This window comes from Acinonyx jubatus, chromosome C2, assembly GCF_027475565.1.
Source record: "Acinonyx jubatus isolate Ajub_Pintada_27869175 chromosome C2, VMU_Ajub_asm_v1.0, whole genome shotgun sequence".
Taxonomy (NCBI): Eukaryota; Metazoa; Chordata; class Mammalia; order Carnivora; family Felidae; genus Acinonyx; species Acinonyx jubatus.
Window position 1 is genome coordinate 42,764,232 of NC_069384.1, and position 26,696 is coordinate 42,790,927.

Genomic DNA, 26,696 nt, shown 5'->3' on the forward strand with positions numbered 1-26,696 from the left:
AACAACACATCTCATTTGTACTAGTAGAACTTTAATAAATTGGTCCATTAAGGAGATGTTACCTTTACTACAGTAAACAAGCAGTATTAACTACCAAGGACCAATAACAATTCTGAGTGTTTTGAAGAGATTTTAAAAGTGACCTTACTTCTTAACAGAAACCAGAGCTCCTCTAGGTTTCTGAGCCAATGTTTGGGTTCCAGATTCTCTCATTTTTATTTCATTGGTCTAATTCTGAAATCTGTATATTTAATAAACATCACCATCAGTTCTGTTTCAGGTGTTCTTTGGATGAAACAGAACACACAGTCTTAATCATTATTTCCTTCCTATATAAAGATTTTATATAGGAAATCATTGGTCTACACATAGAGGAGAAGATGGATTTGATTAAAATATATTTTACAAATTAGTTGTTTTCTTTTTTAAAAAAAATTTAATGTTTATTTTACTTTTGAGAGAGAGACAGAGAGAGAGCACAAGCAGGGAAAGGCAGAGAGAGAGACACAGAATCTGAAGCAAGCTCCAAGTTCCGAGCTGTCAGCACAGAGCCCTTGACATGGGGCTCAAACCCATGAACTGTGACATCATGACCTGAGTTGAAGTCAGATGCTTAACCTATTGAGCCATCCAGGTGCCCCTACAAATGGTTGTGTTCTGAGGGAGATATAGTGGTAAGTTTTGTGGAAAATCCCGACTTCTTCATCTTTTTCAACATCTACCTAAATTTGTAGAGAACACTTCTAATCTCATCAAAAAAACTATTTGTTCACAGATTACAAACCATTTATCTTATACTGAGCCTCACCCGGTTTAGCTCTACAGAAAGCATTTGTGTTATGCTTTTAAAGCTTGATCACCTGAGAAAATAATGTAGTCTTGCCATAAATGTTGATGTATATCACATATTATGCATATTCAAAGCAAGTAGGTACAGAAAGGGAAAATATGGGATGATTTGTGGTCAAAGAAAGTATCATCCAAATGTTTACCTTACAGAAAGAAAGAAAGAAAGAAAGAAAGAAAGAAAGAAGAAAGAAAGAAAGAAAGAAAGAAAGAAAGAAAGAAAGAAAGAAAGAAAGAAAGAAAGAAAGAAAGAAAGAAAGAAAGAAAGAAAGAAAGAGCAAAGCCCTTAAGCCTATTAGGAACAAAGTTTCAGTTTTGTTCACATTATAAAATCTCATAGCATAAAGTAGTCATAGCTGGTAATTTATTCTCATTTGCATTCACTTGTGTCAATGTGGAAGTTCAAATTCTAAGCATTTACTACAAATTTATTTTAAAAATCCTGCTCATGAAACCCTGTAACATTACAGCTTCACTTCCGTTTATAATGACATTGCTCCCAGCTGAATCTGTAGACATACTAAGTGATCACATATCTATAATCCCAGACTTGTCAAAAAACTAAATTACGCTATTAGGAGGTACTCGTATACAAGAGGTCATATTTATAAGTACACTTAAAAATGTTGTTTTGAAAACAAATACATAAAAGCTTAAACAGATAGAAACAATACATATAAATTAATTATGATTATTTAACTTAGCAAATATTCAGAATGGGATTGTGTAAAAGCATACACTATCTTAAAGCAATGGTTCTCAAATGTAGATTGTGTCCAAATCACCTGAACGGCTTGTTGAAACACAGATCCTGGGTCCCACCTGCACTCTCTAATTTCTTATGTCTTGGGTGGGCCTTAAGTACTTGCATTTCTAGAAAGTTCCCAGATAAAGCTGATGCTGCTTTTATTAACTCCTTTGAGAGCCATTGCTTCAAATTGTGATTCCATCTTCAAAACTTTATTTTTATACACAACTTTACCTAGAATATTAACAATGGGAATTTGTGGACAATCTAGCACAGCATTCTAGAGGTACCCTGTAGTGATTACCTTTTAGAGATTAGGGAACTGAGGCACAAGAGTATCAAGTGACTGAGTGCATAACTCCTGGCACTTTACACTGAAAATGAATTGAAGATGTGCGGGAAGATTCATGACTTCATGTGTTTGTAACAGTGGCAAGAGTTAGTAGAAGATATGAGATTCTGTGAGAAAAAAAATAATTCAGCGTACCAGAGTGACCACAGATGATTAGCAAATGCATCCTAAATTCACACAAAAAATATCACTGGAAACCAACTTCAGTTCTAGCTTCTACATGTTAAGGAGATTGGAAGCAGTCATCTCCATCTTTACTAAATAAAAGCTGAACAAACTCAGGCTTTGACAATCTTTCTCCACCCATTAGAAGTCGATGCAAACCACTGCCTAGGACTCTGGAGAGACAGACACAGACAAAAAAAAAAAAAAAAAATCAGAGCTGAGATCAGCTGCTGTGGACCAACAGCCACTGAAGTCATATACTGACAGGAATACTTCAGTGATGAGGATTGTGGACTAACAAGAAAGTGAGAAATTTCTAGAGACCCCAGTCTGTCTTAGGGAGCCCTCACACTCTCATGAGTTTACTTACAGGAACCCCACCAGGTTTTCAAGGTAAAGAACCAAGAAAAATCAGAGGCACAAAGATGGAAACAGTAACCTTTGTGAAATACAGTCAGTATGTTTTCCTTAACAAAGGCCTACTCTTTATTGTAAAAGATTTTATAAGAGCCTTCTCTCACACAGACTGAGAAGAATTATTCTGCCTATCATACTAACAATACCAGTTGCTGGAGAAAATTAGCTCAATGTTGGCGGGAATGCAAAATGGCCCAGCCACTTTGGAATACAGTATGTAATTTTTTACAAAAGTAAAGAAAGTCTTATCATAAGTCTTGTAATTATATTCCCACGTATTCACTTAAATAATTTGAAACCTTATATTCACACAACACCTGTACAAGAATGTGTACGGAATCTTTACTCTTAAACACCATAATTAAAAGCGACAAGAATATTCATCAACAGGAGAATGAAGAAATACAGTGTGATATATCTATTCTACAGCATATTATTCAATGATGAAAAATATGAACTACCAAGCCATGAAGACACAGATGTACCTAATACATATTTCAAAATTTAAAAGCCAGTCTTAAAAGTCTGTGTACTGTATGATTCCCATCATATCACATTCTGAAAAGGCAAAACTATCGAGACACTAAAAAATTATGGTCGCTGGAGGCTCTGGAGAAGGGAAGGAGGGTGACGACGTGAAGCACAGGGGATTTCTAGGTGATGGAACTTTATTATACGATACTGGGATGGTGGATACATGATATGCATATATCAAAACCCATAGAACTTTACAAGATATGCCCTGCTATGTGTCAATTTGTTAAAAATCATTTAAGAGATGGGAGATCACCGGATGGAGTGCAGAATGTGACAAAACAAGCCAACTGTATCACAAATGCTTGAAACACTTTCACTAAAGGGGGGATGGACGGAAAGAGGCAGCCTTAGAGAAACTTTGGAAATGAGTGCACACTGTGAGATTAAAGGCAAAGGATGGCAGATAAGCAGTGTACTATGGTTGAAAACACGGTTTATTGGATCCGCAGGTTAATTCTGATACTGCTGTGTGTACATACTGGAAATGAGCAACTGAGTAATGGATGGTAGGTTGTGAGCCAGGTTTCTCACAGTTTGCAGATAAGGAAGGGGAGGAGGCTAGAACGATTCCTAGGTAATGAATTATAGGTGGAGACAGTATAAACTTACAGCTTAATAGATACATTTATACATATTTGAATATAAATTATAGCTCCGTGTATATACATATGGAGTAGTGTATATTTTCTTGCTACTTAAGCTAAAAGAGCTTGGAAATATCAACACTCCAGTCACAGTGTGGACACCAATGCACATATCTTGGTTTTGAGTACGGTTATCTAAAAAACAAAACAAAACAAAAAAGGAGTCAGAGCTTCTTGGAGAAACGTCTGATTTTAGAAATCTAGAATGGACATATGGAGCATAAAACTATACAAAATGAACTTGGAGCATCTTGCGTTGCCAGAAATAACAGAAACGTTCAAAAATAATAATAATAAAATACCTACATGCATGGGATTATATCCAGGAGCCAATTGGAACTCCCAATTGCCAAAACTGGAACAATTTAAACAATAAAGTACTCTTGGGTTATAACCCAAAGTGTAAGAATTTCATATGATATAAATAAATACTTTTTGTAAACAAATAACTGGAAAACATGATCCTCTCTTATAGGATAATTCCGTGTAATTTATGTGAATACTTCACCCCCTTTAAGTGTGAGCTGTGTGTGGTGACTCTTTTTTCAAAGAGTACAATATGGAGACATGGGAGGAAAAGGTGACTTTGCAGTAGAGTGGAGAAACCTGGCAAACACTATCCCAACCAAGTAATCAAGGTCAACATCAACAATGATAACTCATACTGATAGTATGTAATGTACCCTTGATACGATGTGAAAAAATGACACGTTAACAGCTATAGTCTTCTCCCCAATAAATCATAACCTCAGTTTGATTATGAGAAAAACATCAAAGAAATTTCAATAGAGGGAATCCTGCAAAGTCCTATAAAATCACATGGAGAAATAAATTCTGAGAAACTCACAGGCATGAAAAACCCACGGAAACATAACAAGTAAATGTAATGTTGTAGTTCGGAACAGAAAAAAGAGTTTAGATAAAAACTAAGGAAATCTGAGTAAAGTCTGTAGCAGTACTGTATCGATATTGGTTACTAAATGCAACAAACATTCCATCCTAATGTAAGATAGTGATTACAGGGAAACTCAGTGAAGGAGTATATGTGAGTTCTTTGTACCATCTTCTGATTTTGTCTGTAATTTTGAAACGACTTAAAAATAAAGTCTAGGGGAGCCTGGGTAGCTCAGCGGGTTACGTGTACAACTTCCATTCAGGTCATGATTTCACGGTTTGTGAGTTCGAGCCCCACATCAGGCTCTGTGCTGACAGCTCAGAGCCTGGAGCCTGCTTCAAATTCTGGGTGTTCCTGTGTCTCTGCCCCTCCCTGCTTGCACTCTGTCTCTCTGTCTCTCAGAAATAAATAAACATTAAAAAAATGTTTTTAAACAAAGTCTATTAAAAAAAACATGTGAAGCCTTTATTAAACAGTTACATTACATAAAAGATACATTTCCATATCTGAAAAGTCTTATTATTCATGTGATTGTTACATCAAAATCAAAATCTTACCCATTCCCTAAACACCTGCCGTAAATGATAGCAAAATCTACACCCAGATTCTTTAATGCATCTTTAAATTCTCCTGTGTGCGGAATGAATGGTTAATGGCTTTGCATTGTGTGTCTCTGAGTTTTAAAATCTTTTTCTCCTTCATACCCGAGTCCTCTAACCCTTTTAGAAGCTAAATTTTGTCGTTCTAATGTGACTGTAATTGCTATATGCTACTCTACTCAGTATCCTACAGTATCGCCTCAGGGAAAGAAAGAGATAAGTGCCCTATTGAGTTTAAATAGATTTATTCTGCAGATATGCCAAACTACATTTTATTAAAAAAAAACAACTGTAAAATGAATCTGAATGTGTTTCAATTGCTCCATTTTTCTGATGGTGAGACTTTTGAATGTGATTGTGTGTGTGTGTGTGTGTGTGTGTGTGTGTGTGTGTGTTATATGAAATATCGAGAAAAACAAATAACCTTTTGGTAAGAACTATACGCATCTGTCTCTGATTGTACTGAAAAGTTTATTTAATTAGGCAGCAGCTCTGCAATGCTTTCCCAGGAATAAATTGTGATATCCACAAGAGAAACAGCTATATGACGATCTGTAGCACCTTCTTGTCTCAAGAAGTAAACCACGCATTTTAACAGTACATGGGTTGCGATCATTCAAATTTTATAATATATTATTTTAATTTTACCCATAAAGCAGATATATTTTCTTTGAATAGTTGAAAATAGTATGAACAAGGACATGGAATCAATTGAATATATCCTTTTTTTTTTAAATTGGCTAAGATTTTTGGAAAAATCTAATTCGAAGCTTTCGAATTTAATTCCAGGATGCTTCCATCGAATAGGATCTTTGAAATGTATAAATAGCAAACTGTTCAGGTGAGAAGAAATGGAGGAAATGGAGAAGAAAAGCCCTTTATTCTTGTTTCTGACCACTCCATCTCCTCCATCACAGGATCTGTGTTAAAATCAGAGCATGGACTTGAAATTAATGATAGATCCGGTGACTTCATTTATCAATATGCTTGTAAGGGGATCCTTTTGAAGAAAAAGGAACGTCTGAAGGGAGGAAGAAATTCTAAGCTGTTGAGGGACTTATTGGTGGTCTTATGGTGGATGGCAGAAGTAAGCTTGATAAATATCCAGAAATACTCGGAGAGAATAGAAACCTTGAGTCCATGGCTGCTTCTCTTTCCACTACACCACACATCTTCAATCATAATTATGATTATGAAGGAAAAAACTAAAAACTTATTTAAAATATATGACCTCACTTAAAGGAACTGAATTGCATAGATACGTTTGGGAAAGTAAGTCTTCAATTCAAAACCTCAAACTGTTTGATTACTTTATGTTAAACTTCCCAAACCTCAACTAATATCACAATGCCTTTGTTACTTTACCCAATCTCTGTATCAGACCCACCTATTCTGTTATTCAACATTGTTCTTACATTAATAACTTACATCAATGACTTTTTACAGTTCAATAAATTTATTTTAAAAGAAACATGTATTCAATACCAATTGTCATTAATAGAAGTTAACTGTCAAAATAAAACTCATTGAAATCAAGAAAATTCTCTCTAGAAACTATTATCTGTCAAAAGCTGCCCTTGCTTTGTTAAAAGCAAGATCAATATAGTCATCATCCAAGATTTTTTAAAGCAGCTTTGAACCAAGCTGAAATTTCATTTTGGATGATTGGAATAGAAGATTAGACAGTGATCTTTCTAAGGTATAACGTGCTAATTTTCTTTCCCAATCTTCGGTTTTTCCACTTTTTTTCAACTCCTCTAATACTCTAGCCACACGCTGTTCCCTGAAAACATGTATCTTCACTGTACCTTCTTCCAGGTTCCAGGAAGAATGACAACATTTCCTTCTCTCTGAAGCTGCTTCTTTTTCTTCTTTCTTCTTCTTCTTCTTCTTCTTCTTCTTCTTCTTCTTCTTTCAACATTCATTTATTTTTGAGAGATAGAGACAGAGCACAAGCAGAGGAAGGGCAAACAGAGAGGGAGTCAGAATCCAAAGCAGGCTCCAGGCCCTGAGCTGTCAGCACAGAGCCTGATGCGGGGCTCAAACTCACGAACTGCGAGATCATGACCTGAGCCAAAATCGGATGCTTAACCAACTGAGACACTCAGGTGCCCCTGAAGCTTCTTCTTTACTCCAGACAGAGAAGAAAATTGCAATTGGATTGTGGCATTGACTTAGTTTTATAAAATTTATTTTTTCCTTAGTTTAAAGCAATTTATATTTAATATGAAAAACAAAAAAACCCTAATAATATGGTTTTTTAAAAATTATCTCAGTGTGTTTAGATGACTCAGTTGTTAAGCATCTGAGTCTAGTATTTGCTTCAGGTCATGACCTCGCCATTTGTGGGTTCAAGCCCCACAGCAGGCTCTGCACTAACAGTGCAGATCCTGCTTGAGATTCTGTCTCATGTCCACGCTGTCAGGGCAGAACCTTTTGAGATTCTCTCTCTCCCCCTCTCTCTCTGCTCCTTCCCCACTCTCCTCCTCCTCTCTCTCAAAATAAATAAATAAACTTAAAAAAATATATTCTATACAAATACTGTTTCAATTTTGTAATGCAGCACCTCGGTATATGTACAAAAATGTTCACACATGTCTTTTACATACTATGAGCCTATGTACATTAGCATTTATCCTAAAACATGCAGTGAACATTTTGCTATATCAGTTTTGTTCTTATTTACTTTTTTGATGAATGAATGAATGCACAAATAAATACATAAGAAAATTCATGATCCTGGACTTTGATACCTTTCAGAATTAAGAGCAATCATTGATCCAGGGACAAGGCAATTTAGCCACTCTGTCAATAACTACTTCTATTGCTATGATCAGAGCTTTTAAACTTTTGTTACCTCAGATGGTAATCTTGAGGTCCTGAAGGAAATGAGTTGGCCAATAAAGGTTCTTGGTGGCAAGCAATAGAAAGCAGTACTGATAATTAAGCAGAAACTTAATTTTAATTGGAAGGATAGCAAGAAGCTCTGAGAAGTCACGGGTAACTGGAGTGGTCTAGAAAAATGGACCAGGACTAATGAAAACTTGTTAGCAAGAATTGTAGTTAAGATCACACAACTGAAATTTTGTGTTCAGGATCCACTCCAACCACTGTCACTATCATTGGATTCTTGCTACTCCTGGACTCTCTCAGTGCTGCCTCTGTGAATAATCGCTCTATTTTGACAATATCTTTGTGTTAGCTCAAGAGAATTTTATGTCATAGGAGAGAACGTATGATTGGCCAAGCTTGCATGCCCATACTCAAGAACTAGGAAAACAGAATGTAGTATATTCATGTAATGGGATACTACTCAGCAATGAAAAGAAAGGGAAAAGAAAAAAGAGAAGAAAAAAATAGGAAAAAAAAGGAAGAAATACTAACATACAAGAAACATAATGAAACTCAAAAATATTATACTAGGTAAAAGAAGTCAGACACAAGACAATAAGTACTATATGGTATATTTTTATATGAAATTCAGGAACAGGTAAAACTACTCTGTTAATACCGGAAATCAAAGCAATGGTTTCGTATGAGACGTGGATATTGACTGGAAGGGGTCATAAAGAAACTGTGGCATTGTGGATATAGTCTATATTTGGTTGCAGTGGTGGTTATAAATACTGGTAGTTACTAGGAACAACAACAAAACTTGATGTGTGTTCAGTTTTTTATCCAGTTGTTTTCCACACTTTGCATTATTATTTTATCCTGATATGACATATTTACCAATACCAAGAGGGTTGAAATGGAGACTTATTGCAAAGCATTACTAAATTCTTTAATTTCCAAAGAGCTTGACATAGTTCTTTTGATCCCTTTTAAATAATTATACACAATTATTCATCTCCATAGTGTAGAAGAAGTGAGGGATGTGGATTCTGCCTCAGACTATCTGGGTTAGAACTCAAGCTCTACTACTGACCAACCAGGCAATGTGCCTGAGTGTCTTAACTTTTTAGTCCAGGCTCTTCATTCACAAAAGAGGCAATAATAATAGTACCTACCTTTTATAATAAAGTTAATACCTGAAATGTGGTTAACTGCTCTATGTGTATTAGCTATTATTATTTGAAACTCATCAATTTCTAAAATGTCTTTGACCCTTTTTATATTGCCATCTGATTTGACCATAAAAATGGAAAGAAAATGAATGAATTTATGAGGGGTAAGTCATTGTAAATCTCTTCCAAATGAGGAGCCCAAGGTAAAAACTGATTTTAGAAGAACAGCCAGTTTGACCTTGGCCTAAATTTCCTTTTAGAATCACTTCTCAATGGGTGCTGCTGGGAAGAACTATCCAGGAAATATTGACTGGTGTTTTGGAGAGATTTTGTAGTTGAATGTACTTTAGCAGGGCAGAGAATGAAAGCTTGTCAGGGGGATTCCTGACACAAATTAGCAAGATCCTCAGAAGCAATAGCAACAATATTTGCTTACTTGTTAAGTAAGAAGTGTATTTACTCATTAGCAGGCATTTTGATCAACATACATAATAAACACCTTATTGGAAATTGGAGATTTGAGTTTTAAATATAAATAAGGAAGAATAAAGGCACTGACATTTCATTTTTGGTTGATGAGTAGAAGGAGATTTTCAACAAACAGCATTTTCTATAAATGCAATCCAAAAAAAAAAAAACATTTAAAATTAAAGCTGTAGTTAAAAACCCTAGAGTAGCTGAAACGTCATTAAAACTTTCTTCCTTTCTTGAGTTATTTTAGTTATTCTCATCAGTGATACACCATTTTTATTTTTACTTCCTATCTCCCATCTTCATGTATATATACTTCGTCACCTAGACACCTTATATATTTTTAGTGTAGTCCATTGTGTTCCTTTCCTTGGGGGAAATGTAATTCTGAGTGGTCCCTGACACCACAGAGAGATTTTATATAATATGTGCTGGCTTTTTTAATATTAGGTGTGTGACCTTGGACAACTTAACATCTCGGTATTCCAGCTTTTGTGTCTGTAAAATTGGGAATTTAATAGTATCTCCTCCTATTTATTGCCATGATTAAGTGAATTCATATATGCAAAGTGCTTACGACAGTGCCTAGCACATAGTAAACATTATAAAGGTGTTAGCCATGTCGTCAGTCATCATTGTTTGCACTACAAGCAATAAGTATTATTATTATTATAAAAATTCCTAAGAGTATTTATGTTTTATGGGAGACTCTCATGGAAGGGAACTTACAGGATCCCATGGATAGCATCAGGACTTGAACACAATATTTGGTAGGCATTGACCTGGCACAGAATCCCTCAACTCATATCACCTAGTCCATCCATTCACGAAGCCGGACCTTTACATAATAAATGTGTTCTTTATTCTGCATACAATGGATAGGATAAAAGAAGGTGATCTTTATAGCCCTGCATTGGTAAAGTCAGCTATCGCTATTTGTTGTTTCTTTCAGGTTATCTCAAAGAATATTTTAAAAATTCATATTTTAGACTTCTTTCAACCTTGTGTATTTAGAAGCCATAGGGAGGCTATAAGATTAAGTCAAAAATGTTACTGTACAATATTTAAATTTCTTTTTGTTCTACTTTATTTTATCCTATTGTAGAGACTATACAAATAGTGGTAAATTTTGAGACAAGTGAAGATTAATTTACATCCACTAGGAAAAGGGTATTCGTATGTTTTGAGCGTCTACTTTAGTTCACACATTGTGATAACAGCAAAAGTATCATCCGAAGTAATCATCACTTTTGATCATTAGGGAAAAAATTTCAGGAGTCTGAATGTTTGGCATGTTTAATGGTCAAGGATAGGAGATGGCAATTAATGTAAGAATCATGGTTTACCCTGTATTCAGGACCAGTGATGTTTTAAGACCAGCCATTGAAAACCCAGAAGTAAAGTCTTTATTATGAGATAAATGGCCCATATTCTGTAGCATCTGACTTTTAATGTTGTAGCATCACAGATTGAAAATACACAAATGGACAAGCAAACACCAACTTACCTCTCATCCTCCCTTCCTATCTAATCCTATCATCCTAGTATGATTCTTCCCAGACACTATACCTTATAGTACACCTGCCTCGAGTCTTTTCAAATTAAGTGTAGGGTTCTCAGATAAGACCATCTAGTTACATTTCCAGATTTCAAAATATGAAAGTGCCTTCATGATCAGCAGATTCATCCTATTCACATCTCCAATTTTCCTAAGACTACTGACTATATCTTTCTCTTTCTATTCTGATCCAAAAGTTGCCACAGTGGATAGCCTGTGTTATAACAGGCCCCAATTTCATGTTTGACATTCATTTGTTCACTCATACAGTCATTCATTCCTTTCATAAAGATTTATTGAAAGCCTACTCCATACTAGGTATTGTTCTAAGTATTAGAATATAAGAACAGTCGAGTTACTGGCATATAATAATGCATGCAAGAGAGAGGAGAGAGAGAGGGAGAGAGAGAAAGAGAGAGAGAAAGAAAGGGAAAATACAAAGAAAGAAAGAAAGAGAAAGAAAGAAAGAGAGAAAGAGAGAAAGAAAAGAAAGAAAAGAAAGAAAAGAAAGAAAGAAAGAAAGAAAGAAAGAAAGAAAGAAAGAAAGAAAGAAAGAAAGGGAGAGATGTTGTATTTGTTTTTGAGGGGCTGGAACAAACTTTTTAGGATTAGACATATGAGAGAATGTAGGGTAGTGTGAGATGGTAGAAGTAATTGGTAAAGAATCTTAGGGGTCAATTTCAGATTTGATAAAGCAAGAAATTTTGGAACCAATTGTCAAACTAGTTCACAGGCATCTACTCTACAGGACAAAGATGCTCTAAGATAGATGATGTAGATATGATGACAGCATTCTAAAAATTAGAAGGTGGGGTCTTTGAGAGGTTATGAGGGCAGAGCCCTCAAAAAGGGAATTAGTGCTCTTATAAAAGAGGGCCAGAGAGCTCCTGCTCCCCTTACTCCATGTGAGGGTACAAGAGTCTGCAATCTAGACTCTCACGGAACCATACTGATAACCTGATCTTGGACTTATAGCCTCCAAACTGTGAGAAATAAATTTCTATCATTTACAAGCTACCCAACTTGTGCTATCTTGTTATAGCGGCCTTGACAGACTAAGACATATGGTAAACTTTTTGTCCTCGTATTTTTCTTTTTCCATTTAAACAGGGTACAGGTAAAAGTATGAGATATAGAATTTAAAAAAGAGGCATGTGAACACTTGATAATTTTTTTCCAAAAGTATAGGCCTTCCATGTTAAAAGGCTATAACATGGAGGGGGTTTGGGCACAGACAATATGTTGCAAAACACATTAAGGGAGAATAGTTTTGCTTTGTCTGGAGTGAGATTCTTAGCAGTAAAACGGCAATGAGTGTTCTGTGCATATTTACCAGTGTCGAAACTCCAGAGCAGAGTATGATGAATCTAGAGAGATGAAATCACGGGCCTCCTAAAAGTTTACTAGGCAGTAACCAAAGCAAAAATAAAATATATATGTATACAAAAACATTTGAGCCTCAAGCATACTCATTTACATTAGTATCGAAGGTAATGTAAATTTTGTCTTATTTGATAGAAAACTCTAATTTCATAGCCTACATTGTGTGACTCTACAATATTAATATTTCTGTTTCTCAATTAGTTACTTCTTTCCTTTTCTCTCTCTTTTTCTTTTTTTCTCTTTTTGCCTTTCTCCCTTCCTACCTCTACCTTCCACTCTTTCTTTCTGTGAGGACTTTTGCAATGCTCTGAAATCAGTACCTCTAATACTGTTATTTTGGGAAATACTAATGTAGAACAAAAGCTTAACAAGGAGAAATTGTTCTTTTCCATTTGTTATAACAATAGTTATATTGTTTTATATCACAGTGCAAATTTTGTTTGATGTCGTTAGTATTTGAAAATAGTATTTGATCTAATTTCTGAGTCATAGTTTGGCCATTAACATTGAATCATTCTTTTTCTACTTAAGTCAATAATCCCACATTTCACTTTAGACAACACTGAAAGCCAGTTTTTATTTTCTGTTCTTAATAAAACATCCCTTTCTAGTTCAGGAATCTGAAAGCCTGCACAGCGCCAAACACCGAGAGCAATATTATAGCATAGAGGGTAATATTTCTTTTTTTCATCCTTTGGAAGGGAAGCCACACAAAAGCACAGTGGGAGAGCCCTTTTCTGCATACACAGAGTGCTGCAATCCTAGTAGCCTCCCATTTACAGTAACTGATGAAGGACTGAAAAGAGGATCTTGCTGAGAGCACCTCCTTCGTGCTCACCTGATTGATTAACAGGAATGTGTTTGGTTTAATTGCTCAATAATAAAAGCAAAGTATGTCATTACACATTTTGCACTTTCTGATTAGTAATTTTCTCAAAAAAAATCGGGAAATAAAGTTTTCTTTTTCTAAAGCATTGTCAATATGCTTCAAGCAGGTGAAATCTGAGCTTCAAGTAGGTGAAATCTGAACACCAAGAAGCATTTAAGCTAAAGGCGGATTAAATTTATATTTCATAATATATATATATATGAATGTATTTATGTATAATTTTCTTCTATTGTCCATTTTAGAAATTGAAGACCTGTTTCATGTGGATTTACCTTCTCTCTCAAATACAAGGTTCATAAAGGCAGAGACTACACTGTGTGTTTTTAGCGTATTTGTAAAAGAAGTTAGTGTAATGGACCAGGCTCATAACCGTTTCTTCAAATAATCTGAATCTGTCTCTCTGTCCCTACCCTAAATCCTCAGTTTTCTGAGGATATTTTTTCCACCCGAGAAAGGACTGTAATTTTTTTTTTTTGTCCTTTGGTCTGATAACAGAAGGGGCCCTGATCCCCTTCTCCAGGCACTTGGGACCGCCACGTGACCATGTGGCAGCTGCCTTTCCTTCTGCCTGATGGTGTTCCACTATTCTGTGGGGAGGCAGAGACTGAAATGGTACTTACTTTTGGCTCTCAGACTCAGACATGCTTCTCCGGAGTCCTCCAATTGGAGAGCTTACACAGCCTGTGGAATTTTCCACAACTTGAATTTAAACCGCTCTTCTCTAAACGTGTAGAAGTCTGACTCCTTATTTACATAAAATTCTACATCAGTCTTTCCACATTCTAAGTCGAGTGACAGATTATTTATTTCCTTAGTGAAAGAGATAGAAAAGTATTTGGAAGAAATCAGGTCTAGTGATATATATTCATGTTTTCTGTTTTGTGTTACCCAGTACTTTTCTTCTTCAATTTGATTTTTTAAATGATAAATTGTATGCCTCCCAAATCTGTTTTCTTCCTTTACCCTTTTGCTTTTAGTTTTATACACCTGCAAAATTATTAGCTTTGTGAAAAAGGAGAATTATAGTTTTAAATGCGTGTGATCTTTCATATTTTCATGTATTCATATTTAATTCTCTACTGAAGACGGATTCAAAAATGTGATACAAACACAAAAGTTCCCTTTACAAAATATTAGTATGTTTAGACAAAATCCTGTTATATTTTCATTTAAGATAACTTTCCGTGACATTAGATATTTCAGCAGGGTTTTGTGTTCATAATGCATTTGCTATCATTTTAAAACATAACCTTTAACAGTTAAAAGTTATGATAGGGGCGCCTGGGTGGCTCAGTCGGTTAAGCATCCGACTTTGTTTGGCTCAGGTCATGATCTCAGGGTCTGTGAGTTCGAGCCCCGCATCAGGCTCTGTGCTGACAGCTCAGAGCCTGGAGCCTGCTTCGGAGTCTGTGTCTCCCTCTCTCTCTGCCCCTCCCTTGCTCATGCTCTGCCTCTCTCTGTCTCAAAAGTAAATAAAAACATTAAAAAAAATTTAAAAAAAAATTATGATATAAATTCAAGTATAAATCCCCTGCTAATAATTGTGAAATAAAAACATATTATTGAAAATAAATCTTAATTCTGTGATCAAGGTAATCTCAGAAATATCAGTTTGCCATCAGCATGTTTTTATTAAAGCACACTAAGTCAGTAGTGCAGAACAGATTCCCTGGCCTAAAGAATTAATCTAAATGGGCAGAAGCTGCTACAGGTGATCGAGAGGAATAAAAAGAAGCAAGAGCACAATAAAGCCCCTGGCACAAAAGGAATGTAAAATGTTGCAATCGCTGATCCTTATGTGCAGAGTCTTGTTATCTACAGAAACATAGAGATCAAAATTTGCTACTAGTGAGCGGGAAGTTTACTGCAGTGTCAGCAAAGCATGCCACAGTTGCCAGAGGAAATGGGGTATGAGCAAAAGATTATGGTTAATTACTCTTGCTAATAAGAGGATGTCTATGTTGTAACGTATTTCATATTTCATAGGGGACCGACTTGAATCTCTGGTACCAACATTCTTGTCTACATTGTTGTTGCCTCTTACACCTGCCTGGATAGCGGTAAGAAGATGGGTTTGTGTGGGAGGAAGGAGGTCAAGAGACAGACTCTCCAGAGTGAATCTCCCCATTTGGAACTAATTGTAAAACTTACATTTTGCATGTAAATTAAAAACAGGTGGAAGTCTAATTATTTTTCTTACAAAGATTCTCCCTTGCACAATCCTTGTGATTCTCTCTCAAATCAGTAATTTAAAATACTATTATACAGATACAATGAGACTTCATTCTAGGAAGAAGACTAGAAGCTATGAGTTTGGAGAAATATATATATTTCACAATACTCCTTTATACAGGGTCATAATAAAATACTAAAATGCTATCAATTCATAATCAAGTCAGGTACCAAAGAAAATCACTGAGGAAAATACTTATGTTTGGCTTAAAATATAAGGCACGAAATATTGGTATTTAACTCTGTTATTTTATTTTTATTTTTGTTTTTTTAAATGTTTACTTTTGAGACAGAGGGACAGAGCATGGGTGAGGGAGGGGCAGAAAGAGAGGAAGACACAAAATCTGAAACAGGCTCCAGGCTCTGAGCTGTCAGCACAGAACCTGACACGGGGCTCGAACCCACAAATTGTGAGATCATGACCTGATCTGAAGTCAGACTCTTAACTGACTGGGCTACCAGATACCCCTTACTCTATTATTTTAGATAATAACATAATCACTATCTATTCGATTAAGACATCCAATTGATCTTGTCTTTTTATGATTTGTGTATCAACAGAACTGACTGGTTAACCCAATCCACCAAATAATTCTTTCTTAATATTCTATGCTATTTTATCTCATATAAGTATTACCTTCGTCTATTGATACTAATAACACTAATCTTTTGGGGGTGACTACTGTATTGGGAAACACACTTTCCAGAAATGTTCTCTAATTCTTAGAGTAGTCTTGCAATGTAAGATATATTAGCATTCGCATTTTTCAGTTGAAAAAATGTGATGAGGGTGCCTGGGTGGCTCAGTCGGTTGAGCGTCCGACTTTGGCTCAGGTCGTGATCTCGCGGTCCGTGAGTTCAAGCCCCGTGTCGGGCTCTGTGCTGACAGCTCAGAGGCTGGAGCCTGTTTCAGATTCTGTGTCTCCCTCTCTCTGACCCTCCCCCGTTCATGCTCTGTCTCTCTCTGTCTCAAAAATAAACATTAAAAAAATTTAAAAGAAAAATGTGATGAAAATAGTTTGCAAGTAAAGATAGTTCAATTAAGTTTCTCAATATTGCATATTACAGTTTCTAAATGGTAAAGAGAAGATAGAAACCCACCTGTGTCAGATTCTAAAAATCTTATTTTTTCTTTACACCAGACTGCATTAGTTATTGAACTTCATGGTTTTAATTCTTGACTAAACAAGATGACAATGTCTTTCACCTCTTCAATTTTTTTAAAAAAGTTGAAAAAGATACTAATCAGTTAATTTTATATCTTGACACCATTTTCCATCCAGAAATATCTGAATAAAATTTTGTTGGAAGAATTGAGGAAGGCTTCAATGGAGCCTAGAACCAGCAAAAGGTGTCATGGCTATAAATATGTGAATGATATGCATTATACTTTCATGGTCTAGACTCAAAGATATTTGAATTAACTAGTACAGTCTTAATCTAGTGTTGTAGATATTTGGATTTGAAAATCATTAATTATAAGTTAGTGCTCTGCATTGGTAATACCAAGATTGCTGACTTATGGAAAGAAGGGTAAGACAAGTTAAGGACTGGAGTTATACATTTAGCAAAAAAGAGCGTGCATGAAGAATCCAGCTAAATATCAAGCAAGGTTCAGCCCAATTCGTGAAATTTTTAGTATGTTTGCCAATTCAATCATGGGTATCCTTGAAAACATTAGGCACATTCATAGTTTTCTAACCATAATATTCCAATGTCCAGCTAGACTAGTGGGGTTCTAATGAACCCCACTTCCCACTTAGGAGCTTTGATGGCTTCTATACTTAAAGTCACCAAAATGAACTCCAAATTGGAATTGGCTCTAAGTAGACATATAAAAAGATTAACAAAAGTTAGTTATTTACGAATTCTCACTGGTACATTCTAAATGGTTCGCAAGGTTTTAAATGTGCTTGCAACCAGAACTCATACAGACTGAACCCTTTGGTAGAAATTAAATACCACTATCCATCCAAAATTGCTTGCATTTGGAGCTCTAAAATTGCCATTCACAGCCAATTCTATAGCTTATTTGAGAGACAATTTCCAATTTGTTACTGGGTGTTGAAAGAGTAACAACTGTTCACTGCCACAGAAATATATCAGATAATTTTGAGAACTTTTAGCTATCATGTCTCAGGTAATGTTGGAGACATTCCATAGAGAGAGCAGTGTAGCAATGTTCACAGATCAAGTGGAGTTGATAGATCCAGAACCATGATCAGGAAAGTCTCATTATGAGTTCATGCAGACCTGGTTTCTTCACTGCCTGCAGAGTCCTATGATAGAGCCCTTGAGGGATCTCCCTTTCCCCATCTCAGTACGGTCTAAACCCTATGTTTCCCTTTCAGCGAAGCCCATTATGCTGTTTGGTCCACAATTAGTGTTCTAGAACTTAGGGTTGAATGGCGGTTTTGGAAATTGGTTGCAGTATACTCGAGAGACAGTATAAAACCCTAGTGGGGAAGGAGAAGAAACAGTTCACACTAGGTGAAGCTGGGAGCAAGTCATTTAACAGACACAGGTGGAATTAGGCTCCCACACAGAGAATACCACTTGGACATTTGCAGACCTTGTGCTATAGCCAATGGCCTTAGAGTATAATGAGACAGAGAAATTCTAGCTAACTAGATAACAAACTCCACTGCTGTTTAATTTACTCGGTTATGGATGTCTCCTTGGGAATTTACAGAAAGATTCAAGGTAATTCGTGTAGAAATCCTTGAAAAAAAATTTTTTTTTTTTTTTGCCTGCTGAGAAGAGATGCTGAGAACAGATTGGAAATCATCAGAGATACCTTAATCAGATCCCTAGAATTAGTATCCTGAGTTCATGAAATGAGCATGCATAGGTATGATCAGGCTGTGCGAAGTAAAACCTCAAATCAAGTAAAACCACTAATGTGGTAAGAGACTCCGCTTTTTTGCTGGTACCAACAGGAAAGAAATCTCCTTAAGATGGCTCTGGATAATATTCTTATTCCTCAGAGGCCTACACTTCGCTGGAATTTCTGGACTCCTGCCAATAGCCACAGGGAGCTAAACATGAGTATTGTTTAGAATTTAGAGTTGTTTTTGTTTTTGCTTTTCATGTGTTTCTTTAGTTTCAGAAGCAACTGTAGAAAATACAATTGAAGTTTGCCATAGCAAACAGGCTATGAATTTGGACTGCCAGTTTCTTCTGATCAACATACACACTTTACAAATGTATGGCTGTAAGCAGGAAAATATTTTAAGCAAGATATGTTATGTTCCTTAATACCCTCTGAGTAGAGGTTTCACTGAATACATAACACAATTATGCATTTTTATCTCTCCAACCTTGCAAAATTTTTCTTTTCATCTACTTGACTTGGTGACCCTAAGACAACAGCTGCATTTGCCTATGGCCAGACAGAGAATGATATTGATACATAAGATACAATATCTATTAGATAAATTTTTCAGCAAAAATTTCTAAATGAACTCTAGAGTGGGTAACATTTTGGCCCTGGTAGCTAATTTCAACATAATTATGATTATGTCCTCATTACCAAGTGGCAAGGACAGTCTTATAACTTTTGACCGATCAGGTCCTAAGACTTCTTCCTGGAAACAGGATAAAGATAGGGCCTATGAGACAAATATTGATGTTTTGTCTGTTTATACGTAAGAATTATGAACAAACAGAGCACCCAATCAAGGAAGGAAGGATATGTTAAAACAGGTAATACAAGACAAATGAAGTTTATAGCAAATGGGAAGGGCACCTAATATTTGTTTTGTAATTCCAGGGAAAGATGCAGTAATTGTATTCCCATAAGGGTATCTCAGAGCAAGAGAATAATACTCAGCTATCTAAGATCCAGTATTAACTAATGGCAAATATGGGAAAAGTCATCTGACCTGTTTCATACAAAGAATGAAAACTGACTTATGCTGATTTATGGGTTCTGCCTAAAAACTTGATCTGGGTTATCTGGGGAGAAAAGATAACAATGCACACCTGAGATTCAACCAGTTAGAAGTAACATCGGGTGCATGATTTGTGGACTATATTTACTCCATTGTTTATTTTAAAATATATCTTGAGAGGCGCCTGGGTGGCTCAGTTGGTTGAGCGTCCGACTTTGGCTCTGGTCATGAGCTCACGGTTTGTGGGTTCGAGCCCCGTGTCGGGCTCTGGGCTGACAGGTCAGAGCCTGGAGCCTGCTTCGGATTCTGTGTCTCCCTCTCTCTCTGCCCCTCACCTGCTCACGCTCTGTCTCTCTTTCTCTCTCAAAAATAAATAAACATTAAAATACATCTTGAGATGATTATTACACTTGAATTATGCTGCTTAGCTTCTGCACATGGTATTAATTTGAAATGAGATGACAAATAAAGGCAGCTGCCACAATATGATAGGAAGCCAATTGCTACCACCCTCCCAGAAGGTCAGCACTTGACTTGCCTCATTGAATATACTAAAATGTGAATGTAAATTAAGTACCTTTAAGAAAACCGGCATGGAGGGGCGCCTGGGTGGCTCAGTCGGTTGGCCGTCCGACTTCAGCTCAGGTCACGATCTCGCGGTCCGCGAGTTCGAGCCCCGCGTCGGGCTCTGGGCTGGTGGCTCGGAGCCTGGAGCCTGCTTCTGATTCTGTGTTTCCCTCTCTCTCTGCCCCTCCCCCGTTCATGCTGTGTCTCTCTCTGTCTCAAAAATAAATAAACGTTAAAAAAAAATTAAAAAAAAAAAAAAAGAAAACTGGCATGGAAACAGGGTAACCTCAGGAGAAGGGGATACAGGTTTATATGGCAGTCACACATCACAAATAACTCTATTTTGAGGTGCAGATGTGGCATTTATGACAACCCATCCTGAGCTGTTTTCAAAGTTAGACTCTGCCCAGTGGAGAGTTTAATGGGCTACACAGTTCTTCCGTCTCATGCCAAAACACCCCCTGGTAACAACATGTGGTGACTTCATGACAACTGGACATGTTAGGCAGGATGCGATATGGGAATTTTAGTTGACTTATGATTCTGGGATTTAATGGACCCTCTATTGGAGGAGAATGGCATCAGCAGTCATTTGGGAATGATGAATAATTTGTGAGTTGGCTAGTCATGTCATTAAACTGATGAAACCCCAAACTCATTAAAAGGACAGTATGGGTTCTGGTATATTTAAAGATCTATAGTCAGTAAGGTTAATGACCTAGGATAAGGTGGTATGTATTAGGGGACGCTATGGATAACATCAACTATGATGATGCCCCAGAGGAGTAAGGCATGATTGTCACTCCCTAATATCTCAGATTCCAAAGATGAAAAAAGAAACTCCTTCTCCTATGATTCAACTGGGACTGAGCACATAAAGGATCAAGACCATTTTGTTCTTATGTGGGGAGAAATGGGTAATGTCATATAATATCTGGGAAACTATATCTGTAAAAGCTTATATTATGATATCCTGGACATGCACATACCCATAAACCAGAGAGAATCTGCAATTTTACTGACTAGTGGTTTCGGATAGCTATCCTAGTCACTGAAACATGGGAACAGGTAATTTCTACTGGGAATGAACAGAACATGATAGTGTAACTTTTAAATCTCTAATGTCACGGCAGTATGATGTAATGAAGAATTTGCATATCCATTAATAGAATTAAATAGAACGAAACCTATTTATATGGTACCCCCTATACCCTCCCCACCACCAAATGAGAAAATATTAGGCAGACTGATTTGAAATCCACCAATGATATACAAATTATTGGCCAGGAAAAAAAATAAAAAGGGAAATTGGCCTCAAGAAATTGATAATACCACTACTACCATTCTCAGTGCTAAGGTGTGAAAGATGAATCTAGGGTTCTACTTCCTTATAAATACACTGCGATGTTTACTAGTGGAAGGACAAGGGTGGTCTTCTCTCCTGAGAAAGAAATGGCTTTTTATTAGGATCTGCCTGTATGCCTAGGTTGCTACTTGTATACACTTAAGAGTTTATGGATTCTTTTGGAAAATAGCTGCCTGGAGAATAGGAGGTAGGAATGTAAACATCTTTTATATGCAAAGCTGAGGAGCCCCAAAAGCAAATGACTTCTTTGGGAATGTTTCCACACACATTGTTTACACCTTGTTCATTAATCCTCAACCACAATGCATAGTAAAGTGGGAGTGATGATTTTTCCTTTTCTGAATCCATGTCTGAAAGATCTGGGTTATTTCACATGGAATGTATTTAATCCAATCAATAGAATCTTTGTCTTTGCTGATGGCTAAAAATGATGATTTTTATGAGTCTTTGATAATCAGTCTTCTGTGTTATCACATCATGAATTTAAATATCTTTATATATTGAATAATCTCACTTTTTTTCCCAGTGGAGACCTATGTTCTGAGCTGCAGACTCATAAATTTGTTTAATTGATATATCCACTTAAATCTCTCACTTATCTCAAAATTGTATCATTTGATTGGTATCTCTCCAATCCATGTCAAATCAGATAGTTTCTCTTTCTTCCCATTTTATGATGATTCACCCTCTCATTTATTTTTCCCTTGCCATTACCCAGAGAACATAAAATCCCATAGAATCTCCATTAAATTATTTTTATCATATCTATTTTTTTAATAGTTTCCTATACCATAAGTGCAAATATGAGTTTCTCTCACATAGATGATCACAGATCACCAAGTTGGGCTTTTCTGAGTTTTCATTTGTCCCTATGTCTATACATTGTAATAAACATCATTGGAAAATGTGAAAGGTGTTTAACAATTTGGTAACTATGGCTGACCTGAAATAGCAGCCACCATATCTCTGCGATTGAAGTGGCATCATTAATCTTAGGTGAAGGTAATAGATAAAGAGGGTAAAAATTCAAGATGAGAAAAGCCAGTATGAGAACAAGAGCTTTAAACTTTTTATCTCAGTCCTCGCCATACTCAATCCTATTAAATACTATTATTATCACCATTTTGTAGATCATGAGACTGAGGCACCTAAAGATCAATGGTACCAGAATTCAAAATCATAGCAAAGCCTACTGCAGGGCATGACGATGAATGGAAGATGGAAAGAACAAGAGAAAGGGAGGCAGAGAGACTCAAGAGTCTAAAGTAGGAAATTGAGTAACAGAGAAGCAACAAATGGAAATATATGGAACAACAGTTTACAAGACAATGGGCATCAGAGAATGACCCCTGAAGATGGGAAACAAATGAGGTGAATCCTGTGATTGTCCTGGCTAATAACTGCCTGGAGAGAAAATAGGTTACAGTACAGGGAGGGGAAACTCAGGCGGAGCACAATGGGCTCCCCGATTTGAGGAAGTGATGGTCTAGGAAGACAAAGACAACTAGAATTTACAGCATAGAATACAAAATAGGCGAGAGATACATTGCTAGAGAACTCCAGTGTATTCTCCTGTAGATCATTTTTTGGTGCCTTATTGAAGAAATCTTTGCCTAGCTGAGGTCACAAAGATTTCTCCTATGTTTTCTTAAGGAAATTAACTAGTTTTAAATTTTGCAATTAAGTCTGTAATCCATTTTAAATTAAGTAATTGTGTGTGGTGGAAGGTATAGATTGAAGTTTGTCTCACATATGAGTATCAACTGTTCTAGTACCATTTGGTAAAAGATTACACTTTGTCTACTGAATTCCTTTTTTATCTTTGTCAAAATCTGTTGTCCATACGTATGTGAGTATATTTCTGGACTCTGTTCTGTTACACTGATCTACTTGTCTATCTTTAAACTACACCGTCTTTTTTTTTTTAACATTTACTGAGCTATTTTGACAAATAAAATCGTAAGATATTTAAAGTGATTTATTTAATGTGATTATTTTATATGCAGATAAATTGTGAGAGGATTTCCCACATTGAATTATTTAACCCATCCATCAACTCACATATTTATCTTGAATGTGAGCACAAATGTGATATATCACTCCTGTGATAAATTATAGTTTGAAAGGAATTTTTGCCAATATAATTAAGGTTACTAATCAATTGGCTTTAGGTTAATCGAAGGTAGATTATTAGGGTAGTTTTTACCTAATCACATGGTCTACAGGTAGGAGAAAGAGCAAGTCTAAGTTTGAAAGCAACAGAAATACTCTCTTGCTGACCTTGAAGGAACAGATGCTATATTATAGAGAAGGTCACATGGCAAGAATAGTGGGTACCCACTGGGACCACAAACCAATCCTTGTTTATATCCAAACAGAAAACAGGGGCCTCAGTCCTACATCTGGAAGGAACTGAATTATACCAACCCTCTAAAAGAGCGTGGAAGACGATCTTGAACTTCAGATGAAACAGAAGCCCAGATGACACCTCAATTTCAACCATATGAGACCCTAAGCACAGAACTCAGCCATGACATGCCAGACTCCTGACCCATGGAAACTGTGGGATAATAAATTTGTATTATTTTGAGCTGTTAAGATTGTGGTAATTTTTATGTAGCAATAGAAAACTAATATATATCCATATATATCTATATATGAATGATGGGTAAAGTAAAATAGTTATAACTTGTGATCATAGGGCCCATCAGAAGGTAATATCACATGCTAAGTGTCCCCTTGGACTGTCCCAGGTATAAAAAAACTAAATTCTCAAAATGTTCAAAATATGATTTTTATATGAATACTTACTATATGGCTAAATTCTACTAAACCTGTTAAGCATGGAATCAGAATGGCAAAAACCTTGGTTCAAAAAAGAAATAAGTAAAGAGCAAAGGATGACAGAATAAGATTGCTCACTGACATACAAAACTGGTCTGTATCCTCAAAGAGAATTAAATCGTAACCTTTGGAAGTAACTTTGCCAGATGAGGAATCATTTTCACATGATTGATTGTCTACAAATTAACCACTAGAGTTTGGTTTCCAATCAATAGCAAATACAAGTCAAACAAAATTAGGTTCTTCTAGACAATTAACTCTGAGGTGATTTTGTTAGGTGATGTGCTAGCATGATTTTGAAGGGAAGTGCAATCATTTTCCCCCTTTATTCCCAAGTTTTGCATTTTTTTTAAATTAATAGGTATTATTGAATGTGGGATAAGGTGATGACTGAAGGCCTACTTATTAACAACTTATGGATCTGACCATTAAAATGATTTCAGAATAGTGCAGGCTGGATGAAGTCTAGGAGTATTCAGACCTGCAATAATCAATAAAAGCCACCATATTAAATAAATGTATTTGTAATACTTAAATATAAATGTCACTAAAATAAAAATTCTTCTGAAATTAGTTTATCTGTTTATATTATATGCGTATGTATTAGAAAAATAACAAGGAACAATTTCTTTTTTTTTTTTTTTTAAATGCTTGTTTATTTATTTTTGAGAGAGAGACAGAGCACTTGCAGGGGAGGGGCAGAGGGAGAGAGAGGGAGACACAGAATCCGAAGCAGGCTCCAGGTTCCAAGCTGTCAGGACAGAGCCTGATGTGGCCCAGGAACCTTGAGATCATGACCTGAGTGGAAGTCCAATGCTTAACCAACTGAGCCACCCAGGAGCTCCGATGAACATTTCTCTTTCAACTCTTAACTAGTTGAATGAGAATTTATGCAAAAGGTTTTTTTTTCCCCCAAACTATTTGCCTTAGCATTACAATGAGAACTTTTGGTCCCTTTAGGATTTTAAGATTTCTGCCAATTAACTCATTATTCCTAACTGGGACAGTCTCATTTTTATCTCATTTCTTTCAATGTCTTGGTTATCTCAACCTGCTCCACTTAATATAATCTAAGGTTAAGTCCAGCAATTCAGCGACAATTCTCTGGTCAAGTTGCCAACAATCAATTAATTGCTAAACCCCACCAAAAGAGAAAAGAAACAAAACAAAACACTTCTTAACCTACTTTTCCTTTTTACTATCATACTATGTTGTACTTACCTCCAAGAGGATGCAAAAACACTTGCAGGTTTCCTGGAGAATATTTCTTGGAAGGAAGGAAATATTCATTACTTTTTGTCGTTATCTCAATCTAACACAAAACTGTTACCTTAGTTGGCACTTATTCAATGAATATAGGTAATTTTAAGAGATAGGTTAGTTAAGGATGAAAGCTTATATCTTGTGTGTTATTATTGGCCACAGGTATGAAGGAAACGGTTTCTTGAGAAGATTGGAACACTCTGCATTTGAACTAACTAGCTTTAGCATTCTAATTGAAGATTTTTTAAACTTCTGGAAGCTCTCTAGTGTTCTCTGTTAAGTCTATCATTTCAATTATAAGTTTTTCTATGGTCTTGGCACTCTGTTTGGAAATCAAATGCATATAATTAAATGGAGATTGTGGAAGGAAAAACATTACACTTCCCTTTATTTCTTTTTTTTTTTTAAGATTTTATTTTTAAGTAATCTCAACATGCAACATGGGGCTTGAATTCACAACCCCTGAAATCGACAGATGACTGCATCACCAACTGACCCAGCCAGATGCCCCTAACTTTTGTTTCTTAATCAAAATTTGTCGTTGTAACTCATACTAATACCAACTGATGTATATTTTATAGTCGTAGTTTAAATATTATAAATGAACAATATATGCCTGTGTATTCTAACAGAAATCTCAAACGTGATATAAATTAGTCACTTGCTCGATATGTGACCAGTTACCACAAAGAACGTAAGGTAGAAATTGTGGAGTTTTGTCTTTGTTTACAAGTAAATTAATATAAAAAATTTATTCTGGGGTAATTTGAACCAGCGTCAATTTTTAAACCTCTTTTCGTCTTATCCTAAATGAGAACATCATCCCTAATATTGCTTTGCTCCTCTCTATTTTCTGTTGGTTGAATAAGCCTACTCTTTTTCAAATATGATTACCCTCTTCTTCATTTTTACTATTCCTGTGGAATTAGATCACCTTATCAAGTACAGCAGTTCAATAATAGCCTTCCTTAAATAGGTACATGAAGGTCAACTTGAGACTTCCTTCTCTACAGGGATCAA

The 26,696-nt window shown here is 36.0% G+C and overlaps 1 long non-coding RNA gene across 1 annotated transcript; it reads left to right on the forward strand.

Annotated features, from left to right (window-relative positions):
- Positions 1-571: 571 nt before the first annotated feature.
- Positions 572-26,493, forward strand: LOC106982999 (uncharacterized). Its single transcript, XR_008297610.1, has 3 exons — positions 572-674; positions 15,498-15,571; positions 23,948-26,493. It is a non-coding gene; the product is annotated as an uncharacterized LOC106982999 (long non-coding RNA).
- The last annotated feature ends 203 nt before the right edge of the window (positions 26,494-26,696 follow it).